This window comes from Tursiops truncatus, chromosome 6, assembly GCF_011762595.2.
Source record: "Tursiops truncatus isolate mTurTru1 chromosome 6, mTurTru1.mat.Y, whole genome shotgun sequence".
Taxonomy (NCBI): domain Eukaryota; kingdom Metazoa; phylum Chordata; class Mammalia; order Artiodactyla; family Delphinidae; genus Tursiops; species Tursiops truncatus.
Window position 1 is genome coordinate 67,173,244 of NC_047039.1, and position 17,454 is coordinate 67,190,697.

At 39.1% G+C, this 17,454-nt stretch overlaps 1 protein-coding gene and 1 pseudogene across 1 annotated transcript in view; one reads left to right on the top strand and one right to left on the bottom strand.

Annotated features, from left to right (window-relative positions):
- LOC117312634 (transient receptor potential cation channel subfamily M member 3-like) overlaps positions 1–17,454 on the bottom strand; it is a 74,707-nt gene that overhangs the window by 22,597 nt on the left and 34,656 nt on the right. The gene's annotated exons all lie outside the window — the stretch shown is intronic.
- Positions 1,206–1,581, top strand: LOC101322242 (transcription and mRNA export factor ENY2 pseudogene; annotated as a pseudogene).

Consider the following 17,454-nt stretch of genomic DNA (forward strand, 5'->3'; position numbering starts at 1 on the left):
ACATTCCCTTTGCTGGAGGACATAGCCTTCATTATTCTGTTTCAGCCGAGATAACTGTTGTAGTGGTTAAAGGGTTAAATGAGTTAATCCATGTTAAGTGCTTGTAACAATGCTTGGCACTTAGTAAATCCTCAAGAAATGTTTGTTTTTGTTATACTAATTATAACAATAATTATGTCTTCCAAGGCTGAATAAGTACTGGATTCCTCCCTCCCTCCCTTTAAAAACATTTTTTTTTCTGATTTCTAGAGATACATGTCTTATTCTCAGGTAATTAGCTACTTCTGACCTAAAAGAAGTACTTTTTCAGAGGCTAATGTACTTAACTTTTCTTTTTAAAAGGGAATTGAAACCAATGCCAATGTGTCACTCAACATAGCTCATGTTACTTGCTGAAGAGATCCCCACATTTCCCTCTCTTCTCTCATGGGCCAAGAAAATGACTAATTAGATAGATAGATAGATAGAACCATATATATCTATATCTATCTGTCACATATTATCTCTATCATATACCTCTTTCTATCTGTCTATCTATCTATCTATCTACCTACCTACCTACCTTTCTATCTTCCAAAAAAAAGTCGTCAAAGACATTTCATTATAACAGGTTTCCTACCAATTCTGGCTATTCTATCCCAAACTGGGAGAGAAATTTAATGGTAAATAATGTCTCTGGAGTTGTTAACTTACTAACAAGCTAGTTTTAGGCTAGATGACTCAGGCGGGATCTCATTTCAAATCTAGGCCTCAGGAGAATCTGCCTCTGCCCCTTTTTGCTCCTTCCCTAAAACAGCATTTCCAGAGGGGCCCAGATCCTTGAGTTAGGTCTTCGAGCCCTAGTGTCCTAGAATCAAGCCAGACTTCTAGAGCAGCCACAGCTTGGGGTGGTAGTTGTTGGTTGTTGGTTGGGCAGGGGACAGCTGGTTGGTGAGAGGCATAGTAGGGTCTCACCCCACTTTTCATAAAACATCACTTGGTAATTTCCTCAGTGCCCATAACTTGGCAGGGCTGCCTCTTCATAAGAATGTACTCATTGGGGAAAACACAAAGCAATATCACTTGAAGCACAAAATATAAGGGTTGGTTCTTCTGGATTATCAATAGTTTACAAAATAACAAGCCAAGGAGGGTCTAGGTCCTGGCGGCCGAAGAGTGTGGTAGGTAATGGTCGTCAGCACAAGGGTCATTTCATCACTGGGAAGGGACAGCCCTTGCCTGCGGTGATGGTGGCTAGCAAGATGAACAAAGATGCGCAGATGAGAGAAGCAATTAACCAAAAGTTGATAGAAACTGGAGAAAGAGAATGCCTCAAAGAGTGGCTGAGAGCTAAATTAACTGAATGTGGCTGGAAGGATCAGTTGAAGGCACACTGTAAAGAGGTAATTAAAGAAAAAGGACTAGAACACATTACTGTTGATGACTTGGTGGCTGAAATCACACCAAAAGGCAGAGCCCTGGTACCTGACAGTGTAAAGAAGGAGCTCCTACCAAGAATAAGAACATTCCTTGCTCAGCATGCCAGCCTTTAAGATTGAATTAGATTGCGTTGTTTTGTGGTTTTATTTCTGAAAGTAAAACTTGCCAGACTTCCCTGGTGGCACAGTGGTTGGGAATCTGCCTGCCAACGCAGGGGACACGGGTTCGATCCCTGGTCAGGGAAGATCCTGTATGCCGTGGAGCAGCTAGGCCCATGCGCCATAACTGCTGAGCCTGTGTGCCTAGAGCCTGTGCTCCGCAGCGGGAGAGGCCACCGCAATGAGAAGCCCGCGCATCACAATGAAGTGTAGCCCCCACTTGCCACAACTAGAGAAAGCCTGCACGCAGCAACGAAGACCCAACGCAGCGGGGGCGGGGTGGGGGGGAACTTGCCATAAATTAGGAATCGATTTCCCAAAATAAAATCCTTTTTTGTATGATGGTATACAGTTTTCAGTAATGATGCATACAATTGTATTGATTTTTTCCCTAAATGTGTTATTTTAATAAATATCTCATGAATTAAAAAAAAAAAGTAACAAGCCAAGAGTAACTACTGTACATTTTCCAGAAAGTTACTAATTAGCACCTTCCTGAGAACATAAATTCAGTTTGGGAGCACACACCTCCCCAGGCCACTCCACCACTTTGTGCAACAATTAGACAGCTTGTTAAATATTAGGAGCAAAACCTCAAAGAGCTGATGACACAAACCCTCCTGGAAATTTACCACAAAAGCGCTTGTTTAAGGAACCAAGCACAAAATTGGCTTAGTTGCGTCTTTCCTGCAGACTGAACAGCACACTGGTATTTTTAGTTTCTTTCTTTCCCCCCACAGTTACCAAGTCCTAATGAACAAAAGTTAAATGACATTTTAGTGCGGATCAACCAGATTTTTGCCGATTTGTTGCACGGCTAAAAATGGAAATGTCTGAACATCCAGTGTCTGTTGATTGTGATTCCAATTCTCTTGATACTTCCTTGCTTACCCTTCAAGATGCAGTGGAGAAATGGTCTCAAGGGGAAAAACTGGAGAAGAAAGGGCTAAGGATTTTGCATCAAATACGCTGATATCCTAAGTGCCCTGCTTTTATTCCTTGCTCAGGTGCCTGGAGAACCTTTTCTTATTTGAGTTCCCCTGGTGCTTTGTTAAACAGAATAAGAGAAGTACCTCCCAAACTAAGGTAATGACAATGCTGAGCAAAGAGTAGCAGTTAGGAGTTTGGAGTCGTGAGTTCAGGTAAAAGCTGTGCCAGTTAATTCACTGTATGAATTTAGGTAGGACACTTGATTGACCTTTTCCAAGTGGGCTTTCCTATCTGGAAAAAGAAGGCAATGAACTAGGTGAAATATATATATATATAAAATACCAATGATAATATATAGTTATGGATATATAGAATCCCATGAGTATGAATAGCTCTGCTTCTGCCCCATCTATATATCTATATCTATGTATACACAATAATGTTCCATTTATCATATTACACTACATTCTATTTTTACATCATTCTATTAAGGAGGGTCAATAAAAGGGAAACAATGAAACATCTATATCTTATCCTTATGATTTTGATGATCGCGTTTCCTAAAGAAACAAACTAAGCCTAGTTCGCATATAGACCTTATTTATATTTGCAGCTGAAATTTTGCTTATGAAGATAGGAAAAACAATTTAATGAAAGTAAAATAAATGTAATTAGACCACATGCTGTGCACTACCTTTCTAAACGTTGAAAGCTTTCACCCGCATGGCTGGCAATCCATTGCCCACATTCCATCTGTCAAAATCTTCCTGAGAATACCTTGACTACACCGCCCCCATGAACATTCCATCCAGAAATGCTTTCTGTCTGAATTCCTGTTGTATTTCGTATCATTCAAGGGCATTTGACACTTGTTGCTGTTTAATGCAGCCCTTTGCATACTGAGAGCCCGTGGAGCACAACAGTTGAGGCATGGACACAGGCAGACTTCTTGGGTCTGCCACTTTTTAGCAGTCTGACCTTGGGGGCTATTACTTGACCTCCTTTGTGCCTCAGTTTTCTTTTTGGCCAATGGGAATAATAATGGTACTCACTTCATGGGGTCGTTGTAAGGATTGAATCAGTTATTCCTTGTAAAGTTTTAGAATAGCACTCAATAGCTAGTTATTGCTAACTTATTTGTAAAACTCTAAGTTCTTCAAGTGCACAATTATGTCTTATTTATCTTGCCACCTCTATAGTGCTTTATATATTGTAGGCACACAAGCAAATACTGGTGGAGTAACAGAAGAACTATCAAGGGGAAAATAACAGAGGGAGCGATCACTACTTATTTTAGATGACAGATATTTTGAGTTCTCGTTCTTGCCATATTTTGAAAAGCTGACGAAATTCTGACATGTATTTTGGCTCCATACAGAGCATCTAAAGAGTACAATGGAGTCAAGAATATAGTGGGAGCCATTTTTTCCAGTGTGAGCATCACAGACAATACTCAATATGAAATGGCTGTTAAATGAGCTGTGTGTGAGCCTACTCCATCATGGGGAGTAGGATCCAGGGAGAGGGGAGCTGGACTTTGGGGTGCCCAAGAGCCTAATAAAAGGAAAATGAACAATTTAGCTCTACTGAATTGTGCTCATGGTAGAGGTATAGAAGTAGGGCATTTTCAGGAGCCCCATTATACTAGGCTACCTGGTTATGGCTAAGGATTGGGAATAAATTTAGGCTATTTTGTCATTTACCAACTCCAAACAGGGAAGATAATTTTGGCTCTGATTCCAGCCACTATCAAATATAAGATTCAAACCTGTTATGTTGTCTTATTGTTTTATACACATCCTTTATATGATTTGAGAATATTATTCTCCATGGCATGTCTTTAACCAGCCTCTTCCATTAGGTCTCCTGACTTGACTCTTTCCTTTTGTCTTAGATGAAGCAAAGAATTGCCAGCAGACTCAGTGAGCAAGAGAAATCAAGGTGTGTCAAACACAGCTGTGTTGGCTCCTTACCCACAGGTCAAGAATGATAAACATACACTTGTGGGAAGAAAGTACTGGACATGGATAGGCTGACTACTTCCAAAAAGTTCTCTTCCTTCATCTATCCTTCCTCCTCTCTCCCTCTCTCCATCTCTCCTTTTCTCTCTCCCTCCCTCCTTCCCTTCCTTCCTTCCTTTTATAAAAGCTATATTTGGTCATTGTCAAAAAACAACACTGAGAGGTTTTTAAAAGGTATTTAGTGGAAAATGTCAGTTCTCATCTTACTTCCCTTACCTCAAAAGTCTCATTCTCTAGAAGCTATAATTGTTCATCTGTGTCCTTTAAGATATTTTGTAAGCACATATACACACACACACATAATTTTAAAAAACATAAATGTGATCATAAACACACAGTTCTACTGTTGTACAATAGGCTTTAACTTAAGAAAAGGACATAAAAACTACCATTGGGTATCTTTCAATAGGAGCCCAAACAGAGCTATTGCATTATCTATAATAACTTCACAGTCTTTCACTGTATGTCTACATATAATTTAATTAGTCACGTATTGGTGAATCTTTGAATTATTTCCATTTTTATTACCATAAACAATATGGCAATAAATATGCATAAAATAAATCCCTAGAAGTAAAATTACAGGGCCAAAAGGTATGTGCATTTAAAATTTAATAGGGGTAGCCAAATTATCTTCCAGATAAGGTTGCCCATATTTGCACACCCTCCAGTACAGATTTCCATACACACTTATTGACACCAGATATTTTTAAATTCTGTTTTTTGTCAATTTGATAGGTTAAAAAAATTTCATTGTTGTCTTAGCTTTCATTTCTTTAATTTTTTTTTTTTTTTTTTTTTTGCGGTACGCGGGCCTCTCACTGTTGTGGCCTCTCCCGTTGCGGAGCATAGGCTCTGGATGCGCAGGCTCAGCGGCCATGACTCACGGGCCTAGCCGCTCCGCTGCATGTGGGATCTTCCCGGACCGGGGCACAAACCCGTGTCCCTTGCATTGGCAGGCGGACTCTCAACCACCGCACCACCAGGGAAGCCCCATTTCTTTAATTTTGAGTGAAGTTGAGCATTTGTATTTTCTTCCCCAAGATTTTCCTGTTGATATACTTTGCCCATTTTCTTACAGGATTCTCCTTTAGGATTTGTAGATGCCCTTTGCTTTTTATGTAAATAAGCTCTTTGTCATGGTTGCAAATATTTTCTTTGCTTTCCCAATTGTTCTTTGAATTTATTTATACTATTTTCTAATGGGGTTTCTAAACATTGAATCTATTTTCTACAGAAACTTAGTTTGTCTGAATGGAAAAGTCACAATACCTCTGAGTTTGGTACTATAAAAAGATGAGGGAAAAAGATATAGGCAAGACAGAAACAAGGCCAAGAAACTGTTCTATTCAAAGAATACCCAGAGAGGAAAGGCAAGGTTTATTTTTAAAGTGCCGGCCTGTGGTTTCATTAAATCTGTACGGCAATAGATCCTCATAGGCTTTATTCACTTAAGATAGAAAAGAAATCCCAACTGCTTTTAGCTCTATCTTTTTGGTTTTACTGAGGTACACAAGCTAAAATCAAAAGAAAAACTAACTAGGGTTGGATCAGTAATACACATGTATCTCAGTCTCTAAAACAAGGTGACCCAGCTCACCATTTGTTAAGAGAAGTTCTACTAATTAATCTTTTTATAACTGTCAGTGTCAGGAAATACTCTTAATTATATATTTATAGGCATTCAGAAGGTTTCAAGAGCCTTTCAGCTGTATCTTGCCAAATTATTACTTATCACTTAGGGGTTATAAAATGTAGGAATGTCAAACTGGATAACTGGTATAAAACAGCTTTAAATCCCTCACAAATGCATCTGCTTTCCAGGTCTCCTCAAACGTTTCCTCAACAGAGTTGGACGATGTGCTGCTGCTTTTTTACTCTCTAAGATGGGTTTCTCGTCCTTTTTCCCCAACTGGGCCAAGGCCCAGTTACAACCTTTCCCCCTCAGGAAGGATTTGAGAGGCGAGCAATCTCCATTCTCCTGCCTGTTACCAAGAGTACAGTCCTGTGTAGGTCACATGAGAATTATTTCCTAGGATTTATCTTTGAAAAATTAATATTAAGTACAATGTCACAGAAACACGGAACTGAATCTCTTCTATTTATTTTTAATATTTAGGCATTTAAAGGTTACAAATGATGTGCAAGAAAATATATGGCTATGGATCCATTATGGAATGTGCACAAATTATGCATAGTAGAGCCTGTGCAATTACTTTGAGGCTAGGAGGATCTGTTTGAGTTAACCTAAAAAGTTAACTAAACCAGGATGGTCTAAAGTAATGTATATAATTTTAGACAGCTAGTCTCAATCCCATTTCAAGGGGAAATTACAATTTCCAGAACCAGTGGAAGACTCTTCAGCTACATATCACTAAGAAACACACACGTGAAGAGTGAAAGGGCATGATATGAAGCATATGCTACAGGAGTCATTTATGGACAAAGCTACTCAATGAACACACTAGAACATGTAGGTGTACCTTATTTATGAATGGCAGGTATGTTTTACCTCATGTGCCAACTCCAGCCAATTCTTAATAACCATCTGTAATGCTATGCTGGAAAGGTGTGGCAAAAAGTGCTGGCTGTACCCTAATATCTATTTTCCTCCTTCATAGTGATAGAATTTTAGCTGTATGCCCAGGATAAAGACTACATTTTTGAATCCCCCTTTTGCTAGGTGTAAATATGTGACCAAATATTGGCACATAGGATGTAAGCCAAAATCCTGTATACGACTTTCTCATTGTGCCTTTAAGGGAACAGGTTATGACTTTTTCCTGATTCCTTCTGAGCAGAATGTAGATGTGACAGTGAGTTCCCGCAGACCATGAAAACAGGGATGTGCAGAGCAAAAGAAAGAAGAAATCTGAGTCCTCAACATTGTGAGGCTACCACAAAAGGCCTGGACTCATGTTCAGAGTAACACATGCATAAGGAATAAACTCCTGTCTCATTGAGGCATCCATTGTTTTGAGTCATTGTTACAGCAGCAGAATCTGTGTCTTAATGAATGCAAAATGGTCCTGAGCTGTAACAAGGCTCAGTGGGAAAAGTGTCCCGCTAGGTCTGCAATGTCAGTAGTGGGCAAGGGACCCGATGGTTCCATGCCAACTCTAACCTCTTACTGTATGGCTATCCAACTTACTCCAAAATGGAAAACTTTCCAAGGAAACTCTGATGTGACTCATACCTTAGACTTTCCCTTTGTCATATGCCTCCCTCTCTGTGCTATTGTTGACACTCAGGCTTCGTCTCTCTGTATTTGGTATAAATACAAAGAAATGAGACTTACTTAACAGTCATAATAAGAATAAAAATAAATAATTTATGTAGTATTTATGATACAAATTATTTATTTATATATAAATGACTACAATCCTTTAAAATAGCCTCCCAGGAAGCTACCTGCTTATTTCAATAATGCTGCTGTTGCTAAAATATTTTTGGAATTTTTTGGAAATTGTAAATTCACACATTTCTTATAATAATATGACTGGGTCAAAATCACTAAAATTTGTTTCATGCCAAATCAGCAACTCTTTATCGAGCACTTACTATGCATGACATTAACTGTAGTTTTGGTGTCAGAGAGGTTGGTAAATAGTAAGGATTTAATAGTAAGGATGTCAGTAGTATTCTTTAGATAATCTACGTCAAATTTCCAGGGTAAGTTGGCTTCATAATTTAACAAGAGAAAAATACTAATACGTATAAGGGGTCTATTACAGTCCAGGGAAATGAGAGACATATACTAGAAATGAAATGTGAATTTTTAAAAAGCACTGCTTTATGGCATTTTACATCATGAATTTATTCATTCACTCAAGATTTATATTACTGCCCTGCTCCCTTATTTCCAACATAATTCTCAGTAATACATAGATTAAAAATTAGAGGTCTCTTTGTATTCAGTTTCAAACGCTTTATTCTCCTAGAACCTTGGTTTATTAAAATATTCCCTTGGCAATGAATTCTAGGTTAGTAGGCTCTCCAGGGGCCTGCAGGTAAAGCAACCACATTTCTGGGCTTCTGTTTCTACCCCCAAATCAGCTAATAATGGTGGACTGTAGGATTTCTCTGAACATCAGGGACTCTGACAGTAGAGCCCCCAGCATTGAGCACATTTCTGGAGTCACTGAACCTGAAACATACAAAGCAGTGGTGCTAAGAGCAGGTGCTGCCGAAATGGAAATTCTGATTTACTTCTTGAGTCAGTTCTGCCTGTTAAGCAGGTCAGTGTGTCTCTTCAAATGAAAAACAGCTTCCTTACAGCCATTATGGCAGAAAGGTCAATTCAAGTCCATTTACAGTTTTCAAATAAGCTGAGAGCTCTAACACAGATGATGACTTTGGTCCTCATCCAGAAGAGAACTGATTCAGAGCAAATGAAGTTGGATATAAGGGAGAACTTCCCAACAGCAAGGGATGTTAGGATCTGAAGGACATGTCAGGGCTGACATCCAGCCTATGATGTGGATTGAGGACACTAAAGTCTTCATAGGTTGTTCAATATTTTAAATCTCACTGCTGGCTCATGATTGCTGCTTTTTCTACGTCTTTAGACTAGGACAGAGTATCTTGGAAGTGTGTGGCCCTGCCACATCAGGTGTGGGCTATTGGAAAGATTTGGGGAAAAAAAAAAAGAAAAACAAAACTCAAGGAAACATACAGGGTAGTGTTTCCTAAGGGATGGATTGGCATTTGGTCCAGGCAATTCTGCATATGAAACCGTCCTGCACAAGGTAGAATATTAACATTCCCTCCTCCTCTCTGTGTCATTTGGGAGCACCAGAAATTGTATCAACCAAACCCCTCTGATATTTTAAAATACCTCCTACGGGACGCAGTGTCACCTTAGTTGAAAACTACCACAGCCATGTTTAAGAATTATCACCAAAAAATGTTGGTAATGGAACAAGGATACAGTCATGAGTATTTTTTCTGATTATGGAAATTTCACTGAAACAAAATGCTGTAAATTGATGAGTGTCACATCACAAAGATGATCTTTTTAAAATAAAATGTCCTGGAACCCATGAGACTTCACTCTATGGATTAGTCTGTTCATGGGACTCCTATACCAAACAACTCAGTGGAAATCAGAAACATCTGCTCCCATCATAAAGCATAACTTATCAGGGATGACATTCGGTGCTACTGGGTGACATTATTATCGTTATTATTTTTTGTTAGTTTGTGTGAGTAAGCACACAGTCATATATAAATTGGTGTACTGGCTTAGGGACTGCATAACAAAACATCTGTTCTTTTTTCCCAGAGAATTCTAAATAGCAATATCCTCAAATACCAAATTTGATTGTTTCATGAATTCTGTGATCATTTCCGCTACTTGTTTGCTTAGAACTGCCAAGCAGATTTTAATCTACTGCTTTAGAGAAAGTATTCTTTGTGGCTTCATTAGATGAGGCTATGCTCAAATGTCAGTTGTTACTCTGGGGCAAAGAAAATGCAGAGTATCAAATTCTCTTTCAAGAAAACCCTGACAGTGGCAAAAGCAATGGTTACAAAAATCTAAACCTACTCAGACATCCCCATTCATTAGTACTGCAGAATGGGTGTATCTATAATGACTACCATGGGGACAGAGTCTCTTAGACTAGATTTAGTCTGACACAGATTTCACTTTATAGTATGAAGATGACAAAGTTGGAAAATTCTAGCCTCATAATGAAATTTCCTACAAAGTTAATGTTCACAAATTAATTAAGATATGTAATCCAAATAAAACTTTGCATTTAGCCAAACTTAAAATAAAATTCAAACACAACGGAGTATAACACTTTCATCAATTAGAGCCCAAAACAAACTAGATTTCTGTCCTCTTCCTCCAATCTCCTTTTTAAACAAAACAGTAAATTATAAGAAGGAAATCTGATATTGGCCCAAATCTTAACTTGACATATAAATCTTATCTTATATATTAGGGACCAATTCACATTTAGCCCAAATTCTAACACCTCCACCAAACAGAGTTCTCTGCAAACTTAACTGACATTCATAATGATTGCTCCAAGACACTAGAATAGCTTGACTCTCTAAAGAAATATGAAATTTTCTCCATTATATTCTTCACTCAAGCAAGAGGAACAACTACAGTTTAGAATATATTTTCAACAATGAAAAAACATGAGTTTTCTGTTTATTGCTGCAATGATCAAGACTTTAAATGAACTACTCTTTAAGAAGTAATGTTAATAGAGGCTTGATAATATGTTTCAGAATATAATTTTGAGTCTCATTGTTTTCTTTGGACCCTTTCTGTAACCCCAGAGATCCATGGCTTTTCCCTAACAAGCAGAGACAGGTTCGCTTTGTGGTAAAGATATTCTGACAGACATCCTAGACTCTGATGGGCTTCGAATGAAGGTCTGGATCTCAGGTTGGAATCTATGGCAGCCCATCAGGCTATATCAACACAGAACATGGTTTCCCACTAGGGGACCGCTGTGCCACCGAGAAGGCAGGAAGGGAATCAGTGTTTCTGAACTGCCACGTGCCAGAATCCTTTCATAGGTTGACTCATTTAATCACCACACTGTGAAAAATTATCATCCCTGGTTCACAGACACAGAAACAAAGTCTGAGAGAAATACAGTAATTTACCTAAGGTCACAGAGCCATGAAGATCTGAACCCCCAGGTCTCCCTGTTTCTCTCAGCTTATACCACTGGCAAGAGGCAAAACCTTCCTTTTTTCCCAAAAGTTATGTTCTTCCCTTCAAACGCTTCCAAGAAAGCCACAATTGCTGGGGATTTTTCTAATCTTCCTTTTTAAGAACTGCAAGGTAATATTTGTTTTAAATGTTTTTTGGCCAGCTTAGTGTAGAATTTGGGACAAGAGAAAATGATTATCAAAATTTTAGATAAATTTTAACATGTGATAACATAGTTCTTAATTTTTATTTTTTTGAAAGAATTGTTAAAGGATACCTGGATCAGTATTTTCCATTATGTTGCTACTAAGTTAAGGAAATACTTTAAAAATCTACCTTGCGTGTGGCCCACGCAAGTTAAAGAAATGCTTTGGTGCTGAAATAGTTATAGATGAAATGATACACTGTTTGGATTTCTTTCAAACTTACCCGGAAGAAGATGTAGGTGGTTATATACATAGAGAAAACAAGATTGGCTATAGGCTGATAAACGTAGAGTCTGGGTGATAGTTACAGGGGTTATTATAATATTCTCTAATTTTTTTGGAAATTTTTTAAAAGCAAAAATGTATGCAGAAAATATGCTTGGGATTTTATAGGTTCATCAGGCTACTTACACGTTACTTTCTGGAGCAGTCCCTTGGTATTCAGTCTTTCTGGAGCAGTCCCTTGGTATTCAGTCTTTCAGGTAACACGTGTTTATTGAACAGCTACTACGTTCCCAGCATTGTGCTAACTTGATTCAACTTATATGAATATGTAAACAACAATAAAATATGAGGAACTGCTTATTATGAACCTTTGTTTACTTAAATGGTTTGAACTTAACATATGTAATGCTTGGCAATACTAACTAAAGGTGTGGGTCACCTTTGATAATTCTCTTAATCACTTCTCTGCACCTTATTCTGATCTTTTAGATGAATGATTTTATGTTCTCGTGAATGGGCACAGATGTGGGTGGGAAAGCACTGCTTTCATCCAGACACTGACAATACTCCTGGGATATAGGTATAAAGAGTACACATAGCCTCACTCCCTTGCCTCTCTCTTCCTCTTTTCTACTTGCCTAGCAAAATCCCAACAGGCTCTCAACCCAAGTCTCTGCCTATTCTACTACTCAAGCTGAACATGCCTGGAAAAAAACACACATCCCTGATGATTCACGCCACTGCAAATTTATGACCACAAATATCAAGTGGGCAGTCTTACATTTCCCTAGTCAGCTCTCTCTCCCAGGCTCTACACTTGTTTTTTCTATTTTCTTCCTAATCTTCTACACCTCTTCCCTTTCCACACTCTTAGCCAATGACCTCCTGTATTATTTTCTTCAGATATAGAAAGCATCTATAAAGAACTACCTGATCTTCCCAGCAGAAAAAGTTCCATCCCACCTACATCTGCGCACATAAACTCTGCCTTCCCTCCTGCTACCCAGGATGAAACTCTTCCTGTTCTACCTATGGCCACGTTCTTCATTTGTGCACGGAATCTCATCATCTCCCTCCTTCTCAAGGACTTTGTTTCAACTCCCCAGAGATTAGTCCTCAACTCCCTTTTCTGTAAAAACTTACTCCTTAGGGGCTCCCACTAGCCCCATTCTTTGAAGAATATACTGGTGTCTGTAAGGATGACTGTTCAGCATCCTTGATGTGTCTATTCCTCCCCCTGAATGCTCAACTCAGTAGCAAGTTCTCTTGAGTTCTACCTTCAAAATGTATCTTAGGACCAATATCGTATGATTCTACTTATGTGAGGTACCTAGAACAAATTCATAAAGACATGAAGTTGAATCATGGTTACGGGGGCTGAAGGGAGGGAATAAAAGTGTTTAATGTGTACAGAGTTTCAGTTTGGAATGATGAAAAGTTCTGGGGATGGATAGTGGTGATGATTACATAACAATGTAAACGTACTTCATAGCACTGAACGGTATACTTAAAAATGGTTAAACTGATAAATTTTATGCTATATATATTTTACCACATTAAAAGAAAGATCAGTTAAGAAAACAGATATGTATAAATTTGAATCCAACTGCTTTTTACTACTTTTATTGCTGTCACCCTAATTCAAAACACTATCATCTCTCACCTGCATTACGGCAATAGCCTACTGAAACATCTACCTGCTTTTAATCTTGCCCCCTGCGTCAGTTGGATCTCTACACAGAACAGCAGAGTGATGTTTTAAACCACAAGGGAGATCCTATAACTTGCCAGATCAAAACTCGGTCAGAATAAAATTCAACTCTTTACAAAGGTCGTACTCTTCATCAAATACCTGGGTCTTTGTTCCTGCTTTCACTCCCTCCAGAATGCTCTTTTCAGAGCTGGCTCCCTCACTTCATTCAGGTCTCTGCTCATATATTACACCATACCCAATCATCTAATCTAAACTATCCTCCCATCACACACATGTGCATGCATGCAGACATGTGTACCCATGACACATACATATATCCCTTCCTCTGCTTTATTTTTAACAGCTCTCTTACTACATATATTTGCCTATTTACTTATTTACTTACTACTCTGCCCCTCTTGACGTAAGCTCAATGAATTATCTACTGCTGCTTTTCTAGACCTTAACCATGACTGGTACATAATAGGAGTTCAAGAAATATTTGTTTGCTAAAGGCATTATGGGGATTGTTTGAGGCTTTGCATGTTAAATTTGAAGTTTAGAAAATTTCAGATGGAAGAGTGTTCCTAAGTGGCTCACGTCGGAAAGGATTCTCCTTTAACAGCAAAGAAGTCCTTCAGTAACCAATGACAACACTTCAGTAAGGACTGTTAACAGCAAGAATGAGTGGAGGGAGGGGAGAGTTGAGATAATGGATGCCAGAGTGCTGAGAAAAGTCTAAGATGCTGGTGCTTATAATATTTTATTATTCATAATTGTCATGTTGATGAGAAAGGGCTTAAAGGTCTCTTGAAAATATTCTTCAGAAGATTATGCTATTTATGCAAGAAATAGACTTGTGGAAAGAATCCTATGGTATGCATGTCATCCCTAAGTGATGAAGAGGAATGGCACTTTAATGAGTAAAATGCTGAGTGTATTCAGACACCTCCAGGGTCGTGCTAAGTGTAATAGGTGGTGATAGTATTATTGTGGTATCCTGGTGGAGGGTCTAATTTCAGGAGGCTAAACTGGGGTTTCCCAAAATTGAGTTCCCCTGTTGTATTTTAGATTTCTTAGACTTTTGAAGAGGGAAATTAAGAAGTAGGTGAGATTTTTAGAATTGTTATAGAATAAAATTTTATTTTAATAAGAAGAATTACATTATCACTAATTATGATATAAAGAAAAAAATAGTGTTCAGATTAGAACAGAGAGTTACATTAAAGGTCTATGTTCTTAGTTCTGCTGTTTCTTATTTTAACCAGGTCAACTTTTCCTCCTTTTTTCTCAGTCAGTCCTATTCTGGAGACTTCCAGGTTCTCAGTGGGCACTTTGCTTTACTGCTAACTGAATGGAGATCTCAAGGTCCTGCTCTACTTCCGGAGCCTGGGTCACTCCTTAAGCTCTGAGGCCCTCGCTGCTCCTTCCCTGCTTTGTGGGGTGAATGCAGTAAAAAGAGAAGTAGAACTAATGACTCCTGAGTCTGACTTGGAGGGCGACCTGCAATCTCCATTTGCCTGTGATGGAGGTGGCCCAGGGACATGGGACTTTCAATGCTAAATCTGAGAAAGTCCCTGGGAAACTGGGACAAGTTGGTCACCCTCCCACTACTAAGTTCAAGGATAGAACTGGTAGAAGAGCTAAGGCATGGCATCATTCACTACAGCTTGTGGCAAATTCTTGGCCCTGAGCTTGTAACTTCCTGTGACCTCAGGGATCTCCCCTGGGCATCTTTAACCTTCTTCTTCTTATTTAATTATTTGCACTGAATGGGAGTCTGTGAATTCCTATTAAGCCTCAAATACAGTCCCCAAAACAAAGAGGAAAATCGTGTTTATAAATTATGACGATTGCAATGACTATTTGCCTCTCTCTGCCCCCATCCTGTTCCAGCTACTATCACTTAACCCAACCTAGGGGCTCAGCCTCTACCCCAGATCCGAGGCCTAATCCTGTTTGTGGACTCGGAACATTTTAGGAGTCTCAAGCCAGCTTCTCTGACCTGGTGCTTCAGCTTGGAACCTGGGTCTGTGTTTATCCCCTACTTTGCACCCTAGACCCTTGACTGGGATTTCACTTGGCAATGTGTTTGCATGCCACTACCTGCCCTGATGTGCTCGCAAGGATCCAGTGTCACACGAGTGGCATGAGGCATGTGCCTGGGGTCCTGGCTCCTCCAGCATCCCTGATGCCCTGACCACCAGCCTTGGCCTTCTCCTGGACTCTATGCTGCTGGGCTCTGCTCCTCACGGAGGCCCGGCCACTGTCTATGAGCCTCCCCTTCAGGGCAATCCCCACGCATAGCAACTCTGTGAGCTTTGGAGACAGGTGCTTCCCCAGGCACAAAGGTTACAAAACAATGTCCCCTCTGGGATGACTAATTAGAAAAGAGTATCCTTTCCTTGGGCACCTATAAGGCACAGGGCTTGGCAGACAGAGCCCTGACTGGGTTTTAACTCCTGCTGGCACCATCGTAGCTGGGTGTTTAAACTTACACAACCGCACACCTAGCTCTCCTCCTAACACTAACAAATACCTGGCCCAGCTGCCACCAGGACCTGGCACAATGGCATGCTTTGTGTGTCTGGACAAATTTGGTCTCACTATTGAGCACTGAACTTGACCCTGCATTTGCTCTTTGTCTACCCTGCTCCCATCTTCTTCAGCTTTCAGGCTACTCCTATTTAGGCTCATTCTTAACCTGCTGGTGTAAAACAAGTAATGCTGTAGCCTATAAAAACCTAAATGGATAATATTAATGATATGAGTTTTGTCCTTCCTGTCAAATATTATAATAAAATTCAATTTTAGTTTAACAAAACCTACCACCCATTGGCTATAGTGCTTTGTTACTTTGGATCTCTGCTGGTTTCTGGATGGATTTTCTAGTCTTTTCTACTCTTTTTTCCCCAAAAGATGTTTACCTTTGGGTAATCCTGTGTTTTCTCTTTCCAAAGATAGTTGAAGATTCTTAGAAGAGAGTTTTCTAATACAATGTTGACTTCAGGCCTACACCAAAATCTATTATTCCAGAATTCTCTGTGAAAAAGATGAAGGTATGAAACTTGACTGCTTAAACAGCAGTAGCTCCTAAAACGTGGAACCAGAAAAGAGAGTACAGGAAAGAGAAGCTGTGGTCTGATAGGTTGGACATCCTAGCTCTGGGAGGAAGGTGGCAAGAGCAAGCAAGATCCATTTGGGACAGATGCAGAGAAAAGACTGGAGATGAGAAAAGCCATTTGGACAGGCTGAATCATATTACACTGAATTTTTGAAAGTTTATCAAGCCAAAGAGAATCTTTTGTTACTTGGAATTGCAGGCTTTGAAAGTTTAATCAATTAAATCCAAGTTTCCCTGATGGAACATACAATTACCAGAAAGCTTGAGCCTGCCGCGAAGCCATGTGTTACTTTGTGAAAACAAATTGAATTTTATTTTGTGAGGAAGGTCAGTAGATTATTTTCATACCTCTACCACATTTAAATGCAAGCCACTGAGTGTGCTGGGGAGTGTTGCTGTTTTTACAATGCTACCTTCTCATAGTTAAATGGGTACACGATAAGTACTGCATAGAACACATAAGTACTTAATAGTATCATTTCAGTGTAACTATGGGCTAAGTATTACGTGGTACCCATAAATACACACATATATCTAAATATATAGGTATCTAGAGACAGTGAATGAATACATACATAAAATTAAGAGACAGAATTAGTTTCATCAACATGGTTACACATTATGCTTTAGTTTAGACAATGTCAGTTCCCTTGAAATGCCTTCGCACAGCCAGATCTATGCTAAGATCAAAACCTGTTTTTTTTTTCTTTTTTTCTTTTCTTTAGCCACCAAAAATAGCTTAATAAATAGAAAAAAACTTCTCCAGGGTGCTTTTCCTCCTTAGAGTATTGTGTAAAAGATGTAGAAAAAAGTTTGGAAGGAAAAGCTTATGTGCATTTATAAACCCCAGACAGGGTTGAATTTTTCACACATAATAAATGAGCTTGAGTCCACTAATTGTGTAAACACTTATTGCGCCTCCAATCATCCTCCTCTAGATGACTTCCTCTAATTCTAACCACTGGCCCAGTAGAAAGTGATCTGTGTTCAAAATCTGCT